This window comes from Clytia hemisphaerica, unplaced genomic scaffold (assembly GCF_902728285.1).
Source record: "Clytia hemisphaerica strain Z4C2 unplaced genomic scaffold, Clytia hemisphaerica genome assembly, whole genome shotgun sequence".
NCBI classification, from domain to species: Eukaryota; Metazoa; Cnidaria; class Hydrozoa; order Leptothecata; family Clytiidae; genus Clytia; species Clytia hemisphaerica.
Window position 1 is genome coordinate 237,150 of NW_027104154.1, and position 9,192 is coordinate 246,341.

Consider the following 9,192-nt stretch of genomic DNA (forward strand, 5'->3'; position numbering starts at 1 on the left):
GTCTTTGTATAAGAACGGGATCTGCTCTGGAGAAGTCCTAAACCTTTTGTTCATAAGATGGAGCAAAGGGGATTTTAAAATTTAGCCTGCAAAAGGTTATCTGGTGATGGCACTTATGGTGCAAAGATGGGAGGATACCAGTATCCAGAATCAAATGATCAGCTGATGAAAAAATTAGATCAATGCAAGAAGTTGAATTGTCAAGGAGACCAGTAAGCCCATCAATTAATTGTTGCAGACCATACTGGGTAGCTAAATTTTGAATTTCTCTGCTTCCAGGATTGGTGACGTCACCGCTCCACAAGTCAGAATTCTTGACATTGAAATCCCCAAGAAAGATTGTAGCAGTAGGAGAAAAATTTTGGATATTTATTATAGTCTCCTCCCATTTCTGAGAAAAAAGTCTGGCTGGGGGAGCGGTAACAGACGCAAAGAAAAAACCAGTTCGCACCGGTTTTCATCTCAGCTACAAGACATTCGTCTTCAGTAGGGAGTTGTGGTTTCACATCGAGACCTAGATGAATTCGATAAAAGATACAAACAACACCTCTCTTATTATTAGAGGGATGGTCGCATATTTTGATCTCAGATCATTTCTATGGAAGTTGTTGGAATGTTTACAAGGTTCTTGACAGATAATATTCTTTGTTTGATTGTCAATGATGACATATGGTGCCGTTTTTAATTTTGTTAGATCTGACAAATTCATGTTTTCTGAGAGCACTTTTTAGTTTTGATTTCCATTGAAGAATCATATTCTGGTTTTCATGTCACTAGATTCTGCTTTAGAGCTTTAGAACTAGCCTGATTGCTGACATCCCTCATCTAATTTCCCAAGACCCTTTTTTAGAGCTGAAAATAATAGAAAGGTTGAGACTATTTTTCTTTGCTTATGATCAGAGAGGAAAAATCCTTTTTCAATCAGTGATTACAACTTTCATATATAGTGGGGTCGTTTATTTAGCATGTTTTACGGGAAAAAAATAAGATCTAGCTGAAACTTTCTCCAGACCTTCTCTATAGGATGGTTATGCCTCAGGAAAAAATCCCTTAAAATCCCACTGGTGGAACATCCCTTTTTTGGGACATTTCTTTTTTCCCCAGGCAAGACCCTAAGGGTAAATTTTTTTGAAAATTTCACACTCATTTTCAGACATTATCAAGTATACCATTCGAAAGCTCTCGAAAAACTATATAGAAGACTTTTCACTGAAGATTGGTGCCTGTGCACCATGAAACTCTGAGTTTGAAACAAAGATATTTTGTCAACTCTTTGTTATTATAGAAGACTTTTAAACGGGTATAGCCGATTTCATTACCTAACTCAAGATAATTTACGCAAAAGATGCTATTTATGGTCAATTTTAGACCAAAATGTGGCAAAAAGTGGAACTTGCACAAGACATTATCCACCACACATATTAACTAAAATAATATCATATTTGCATTATCCATTCTGAAAACCAGACGAGATCAATCAAACTTGTTGAATCAATCAAACAATTGAACCAATTGGGCTCCATCGAACGATTAAAGTTCGATTAAAAAAATCAATCGACCTCTAAGATTTAAAAAAAAAATTGTGAGTGTTCAATTAAGTTCGATCAATGGGTTGCAACTCAATCAGTTCATAACCCAATTTTGTTCAACAAGTTTGCGCTGCTCCACCGCCACTGTATATTAGCTTCTTTTCTTCAAAGCCGGATTGGGAATGTAAATCATAATTGGGAAATTACTTCCGATAAAGGATTACTAGTAAATTACACACTTTTCCTGTATCCTTTTAACGCCAGAGGCGGTTTGTTGGGGCGTAGTATTCCGCCCTGCGGCTGCAGGTGAAATCGCAACAAAAGGGCTACAGAGTTTATTCCAGATAGACAAATATCCAGTTTTGCAAGTGACAGACTACTCTAAAACAGCATCTGATAACGTTAATAACTGCATTGTTATGACTGACAATAAAACAAAGGATTTTCTGTCAAGACAAGAGCTAAGGCTAAACATTCCAACAACTTCCATCCAAGTCCAACGGCGTAAATTGGTCACTTTTCAGGAACGAGATAGAGACCGCATGTAATTCCTTCACCTTTGAACCCAATCTAACAGCTAGAGTGATCAGGTTTAATTCCACCTTGAAGTCTGCAGCCAGCCGATACGTCGGAAAAACAAAAGAACGAAACCTTTCATGACACCAACAGTTCGCGCTGCCCTCAAGAAGAGGAACAGACTGAGAAAATCCGTGAAGGAGAATCGACAAGCCTGGCTAAATGCATGCAAGGAGGCTCAAGAAGCTATCAACGCAGCAAAAGAAGAGAGTTGGAGGAACCTACTCGAGGACACTATCACTGAGACAGATGACAACAAGATGTGGAGATTGATCAAATCGCTAAATGGTACCCCAGAGACCAATTCCCCGAATGAAGCTATGAAACACAATGGAAAGACAATCACCTCAAATGAGAAGAAGGCAGAGATATTCGCGAAGCATTATGCGTCCGTAAGCCGCCACCAATTCTCGAAAGATGAAAGAGACACTAATCGAGAATGTAAGAAGAGACTAAGATCTACTAGAGAGGATAAAGATTGGGAACCGTTCACCATAACAGAACTGAGACGAGCAATAAAGAAGATGAAACGTAAAGGAGCCGCTGGCCCAGATGACATACCTCCCTCTTTCCTAAAAGAATTGGGACCTTGTGCCCAAAAAGAACTACTTGATATTTTCAATTGCAGCTTCACAGCCTCATTCTGCCCCCAAGTATGGCGCCTTGCACATATCCTACCACTCCTCAAATCAGGAAAATCTGCCAGTAATCTAGCCTCATTCAGACCGATCTCACTAACATCGTGTGTTGTGAAAGCCCTCGAGAGGATGGTGAACGACAGACTTTACCACATGGCGGAAACTCAAGGATGGTTCCATGCAGCTCAAGCAGGATTTCGCAAGGGAAGAGGGTGCGGTGATCAGATAGGTAGACTAATCCAAAAGATACAAGATGGTTTCCAAGAAAAACCATTTAAACGATCGGTAATTGTATTGCTAGACTTCAGCAAGGCATATGACACCGTCTGGAAGCAAAAACTACTGCTGTCACTGCAAGACCAAGGCGTCCCCCCGGTATACGCAGGTATACGTACACTGGCTCAGCAACTTTCTGACCAACAGAGTGGCAAGAGTACGCATGACCGGGACCCTAGGAAAGGCAGTAACCATGCACCAAGGACTCCCACAAGGATCCGTACTCTCACCAATATTGTTCCTCTTCTACATCAACAATCTCGCTAAAATCCTACCACAAGAGACAACCAACTCCCTATTCGCCGACGACGTAACGCTACTGGCAACAGCAACACCCTAAAGGAAGCTGAGGAAATATGTCAAAGATCGGTAGATGTCGTAGCTAGATGGTCCAAAGAGTGGAAAATCGCCCTCAATTCCGATAAAAGCGAGTCGAGCTTTTTCTCAAATTCAACGAGAGAAACGGCCGAAAAATGGACACCCTCTATCAAAATAGATGATAACCCAATCAAATACAACCCAACCCCCCGTCTCTTGGGAGTGATACTAGACAGATCCTTAAGCTTTGGTCCACATGTAGCAAGCATTGAAGAAAGAACCGCACCAAAACTGAGAACGATCTCCTACCTTTCCAATACAAAGTGGGGGTGGAAGAAAAACTACCTGAAACAGATATACACCGCCAACGTCAAATCCATCATCAACTATGCAGGATTCGCATGGCAGCCATGTCTCTCCGCTACCCAAATCAAAAACCTAGATAGGGTCCAATACCGCCCACTAAGGAAAATAACGGGCCAGACACTCAACACACCATGTGAAGCACTCCTCCTAGAATCTGGGGAACAAAGCCTGAAAACCCAATTCGAACGAAATACCATCATCGCAGCAGAAAAGGCACTCAGATTCCCCCACGATCACCCACGACGACTCGCGTACGAGCAAACAAATCGTTCCAAACGAATTAAAAGAATGAGCTGGGGGACGACTGCAAGGGATCTGCTAACCAGACTCCCAGACCTGGACGACATCGAGAACAGAAAACCTCTAGACTACTTCACCCACCCACCTTGGTTGTCAAATCCAAACATCGAAATATTCAGCTCACTACCTGGCATCGAGAATAAACATGCAAATCAGGATCAAATCCTTGAAGCAACCTTGACGCAATTACGTTCCATCAACCCAACATATACCATCTACACAGACGGGTCTGCTATGGCGGGAACAACCGATGGAGGAGCAGGATTAGTGGTGACAACAGATGACCCTGCTGAAATAGCACCTGTCACCATCATAAAGACCAAAGGGGCGAAGTTCACGAGTTCATATGAAGAAGAAGTCCGTGCCATGGAACGAGCAGCAGAGTGGATTGCAGTAAATACAGAAGACAATGATTCGATCGTGATTGCGACTGATAGTCAATCCCTATGCCAAGCTCTCCAACACAACAACAGAGAGGTAGATGCCATCATACAACGTTTGAGCCAAACGAAGGCAAAAATCACAATTCAATGGCTGCCCGGACACAGTAACATACCGGGGAACGAGGCAGCTGACAAAGCTGCAAAAGAAGCGACAAAGCTAGAAGGCGTCCACCAGGCAACCAGCATGAAGTGTGCCCGCACAATAATAAAATCCAATATCAAAGACGGGGACCCGGAACGCCCTTGGCTGAAAGAAGTTTATTCAAAATATTCAATGTCAAAAGAGAAAGCAGTGAAGACGAGGCACGACCAGGTAGACCTGGCACGAATTAGATGTGGTAAACACCTTGCCTTCGCTGCATACGATCACCAACTTCACGAAGAAGTAGACCCAAAATGTCCTCACTGTGACCACCAGCAGCACGATCTCCAACACTGATTTTTGGACTGCCCGGGCACACGTGAGGCCCGTTTCGAAATCTTTGGCGAGGAAGTCGACGATGGACTCAGCTTGCTGACGAAACGACCAGAACAGTCAATCGCTCTGGCGAGGAGGACTCTCCTCGGAGCGAGAATCAACTGACGAAGCCAATACACACACACACACACACACACACAACTTCCATCAAAACAATCTGTCACAGCTAGTTTACCAGTTTAGCGCGGTCTGAGGAGTGAGCTGAGAACGCTTGCAGAACGCCCACGAGCTCCCGTGTGGGTGAAAAACTTTAATCTGTCAATCATTTTCTCAAGCGAAGAGTACAGCAAAGCAATTCTAGCCTATACGATAGTGCCGTGGATCATCAGTGGAGAGTAATTCAATTATCTATTCTTTTATTTTCATTCCTAGAACTTTTGCAAAGAAAAAGTAAATAAAAAGTAAATAGAAAAGTTGTATTTTTTACTGCTCTACTCATGTACTGAATTTGAAAGATCTTCTAAGTGTTTTTTTGCAAACTTCAAAATACTGATTTTTGCGGGACTTTAGCTTGAGTGCTTGCGTGCAGCATAGAGTACAAAGTCCAAATATATGTATTTCCCGTAAAGTTTTTATGAAAAGTTAGGTCTACTGGAAGATGATATATGAGGATTTAATATCATCAAACTATTTTCAAACTTTTACTGACCAAACTAATCAAACTCCTATTGCTTAAAAAATTAAGTTTGATTAGATTCAGTAATTTTTTAATCAAACTTTTAATAGTTTGATTGGTTCGACAAGTTCGATTGATTGGGTCTGGTCAGTCAGAACTTCCTTTCACTTTATCGATATTACGCGAACGACAGTGTACGCTAAATTATTTTGGTTTCACACTTCGTTTATCAATCATACTTTATGTCATAACATGTCACGATAACTTTCAATGATAGCAGGACCCTCCCGGCGCTCTGGAAACGTCCGGAGCAAAAAGTGCTGTTTTTTTGTGCTCCGGAACACCGGAAGATTCCGGAGCACTTCCGGTGTTCTGGAGCACAATTTTTGGTGATTGGTCTGCTCCGGAACGTTTCGGTGTTCCGAAGCAAGATATCCGCGATATAATTACGATATGTGCTGATCATGTGAAAATTAACTGCCCACGCGCATATTTAAAAAAAAATCAGCCGACTCATGGTAGTTTCGATATTTCAACTATTGATGCTTTCGAATATAATGTGACAAACTCAATTTCATTAATGGCTGAACCATTATCATCCTCAAAGACTGTAAAGTATATTATTTGGCCAAAGTCCATCACCTGGGAACAAATATTTTATTTTTTGTAAACATATTCAAACGGTATTTAGAACATGTTAAAAATCACTTGCTCCAGAAGCACCGGAAGAGCTCCAGAACCTTCCTGAGAGAAAAATAGTGTTTTTTAAGCTGCTCCGGAAAACTTTCCGGAGCGCTGGGAGGGTCCTCTGATAGCGTGCCCTTTTTAAGTTTTTTGTTTTCATTCAAAATAACTGGACGTCGATTGGAGAATTAGAAAACGCCTGCCTGGGTCTGATCGCAGTCTTGGACTGCAAAACTAGAAATTTAGAAAGATGGGTTCAAAGAACATTCAGTATAGACCTAACTCTTCATACAAGAATTATGGGAAACGCATATTTGGACTTTGTACCCTATGCTGCATGCAAGCACTTAAGCCAAAGTCCCGCAAAAGCAGGACAAAAATAAGTTTTTTGAAGTTTGCAAAAAAACGCCACATAGAAGATCTTTCAAATTCAGTATGTGAATAGAGCAGTAAAAAATACAACTTTTCTATTTTTCTTTTTTTTTGCAAAAATTCTAGGAATGAAAATAAAGGGATAATGATAATTAAAAAAAGAAAATTGAAGAATTGAAAAATTGGACATCCATTGGACTCGAACTCGGAGCCCCAAGCATATGAGACAGACAATCTAAAAGCTTGAGCTAACCACACTTTGGAAGTAGTGAGGGAAAGCGTGAACTGATAAGAAAGAAAAAGGAAAGGAAGAAACGAGAAGAAAATTAATTCCCGCTTTGATGTTATTATCGAAACAAAAGGATCAGTCATGCCAAAATTCCTTTCCACTCGTCAGCAATCTAGTTTCTATAAATATGAAAACTAGATTGTAAGGAAGATTCTAAAAAATAATAGCTGTTTTCTTAGACGACTACGTTAAGACTATCCACTGATGATCCGCGGCACTACTATCGTAAAAGCTAGAAGCGCTTCGTGTACTCTTTGCTTGAGAAGATAATTGACAGATTAAAGTTTTTCACCTGCGCGGGCGTTCTGTGAGCGTTCTCGGCTCAATCCTTGGACCGTGTTAAAAATGGTAGACTCAAGCAGTTAGTCACACTACTTTTTGATAAATAACGAGATTGCTCACGGGAATTTTTGACCCGCATTCCGCGCGATCGTGTTTAATCGCCCGCGCGTGTATGCTCTGTGAATCCTGTCTGCTGTATATGGGTACTTGTATACTAGAAAAAGCTCCTCTCTTCATTCTTTTGAGAATTCAAGGAGATTGGAGAGTGTCCTAACCCCCCCAGATCGAAGTTCTAATTTTAAAGGCACTAGCAGGGTTTACATAACCCGTTTGCTGCAGTCCCACTAAAGACTAAAAGAGTCCTGAAAATCCCCTGAAAATCTCGATGAGTTATCGGCTCCCGCATGTTGGAAATGATCTAAAATCATTTGTTTAAGAAGTTAAATAAAATTAAACAGGACATGGCAAATAAAGATATAGTATTCTTAATCATTTTTAGACGCAATCAACATCTTGAGTGGCCGAGTGGATAAGGCGTTGAGCTATCTGAAATGCGGAAGTCATTTTTGAGAGTTCGAATCCTATACGGTGCGTTGGAGTTTGTGTTATTTTGCCAGCATTGACCAACCTTTTTCTGGTTTTATGAGCTCTTATTGATATTTTTGGAAATTACCGTTATATTTTTAAGAAACAAAAGTTTTATAAGTAGTGTCACCTCAGTGCAGTTTGACTCATGTACAGTATTTCAAAATGGATCAGGTTGGTTAGTGGGTGGAGAATCAAGAGTCAAGACTTATGACTTTCCCTTCTCTTGAAAATCCAGTATTCCAAAACTTTGAACAAGAAAAAATGCATAAAAATTGACTTTCGTCTTTTTTTATTATCTTACAAACACTTTTTTCGAAACCACAAGTGAAAAGAAAAGCAGATAAAAATGATTGACAGGTGCGGGTTTGCTCGCTCGGATTAGAAATTCCCGTGAGCAATCTCGTTATTTATCAGCATGTGTCACACTAGGAAATCTAGCTTTCAGAAAAAACAACATCAGTCATCTACAGGATACATTTCAACAACAAGGATGAGAGTTACCTGAATCAAGTTCGCAAGACAATATTAATTAAAACTTGAAAGTTGGTTAAACAAAATAAAACGTGCAGCAGCCAAAATTAACCAACCAAAATTTGTCATTCAATTCCCGAGACAGCGCTTCGATTTTTAAGGCCTTGTTTATACGCTGAAGTAAAAACAATTACGCACATGTAAATGGGTCATTGTTTGAGGTCCGGCAAAATTTCCGGGAGATAGCCTATCCGGCAGTGCGCGGATCTAGATGGGTTCCGCCTCCCCCGTAGATCTTTTTCTTGGTAAGTTGATCTTCAAATTAGTTTTCAAGGTTGGCTTGGCTCAAATTTTTTCATCTATGGCTCAAATTTTAGGCAATTTCTCAAAGTTTTTGAAAATGTTAATTTCATTAAAAAGCGCCGGGTTATTTTTTCATGAATCCCTTTAGAAGTTTTGCGGTGCATTTTTTTGCTTGAGAGTCAAGTAAACGATATAGCTCTTTCGCAGCATTAATCTTTGATACGCATTTTGGCGGGACGCTAGTGTGGCTAACTGTCAAGCTGTGACAGATCATTTCAATGAAGTTGTTGGAATGTTTACAAGACTCTTGATAGAAAATCTTTATTTATTTATTTATTTATTTATTTATTTATTTATTAAAGGATTGAGGTTCAAGGCACGCCGTGGGCCTCTAAGAACCTGTCTTTTTACAATCGCTTGTTGTTACAATTTTCTTTAGGTAAAGTTTTGTTCTGGGGCTTCCCCTGACTTTAAATTGAATGTTTTTGTCTTTCATTTGAGCATTGAGCTCATGTGCTCTCTTGCACAATTCTTTGATTGTCAATCGTTCAATAATTGTGAGGTCTTCTGTTGCTCGATAGGATGAAGGAGGGCCTTTGTATGTCGTGATGGCTCTCAAGACTTTGTTCTTGTCTTCTTCATTTTCGAATACTACCTTGATTG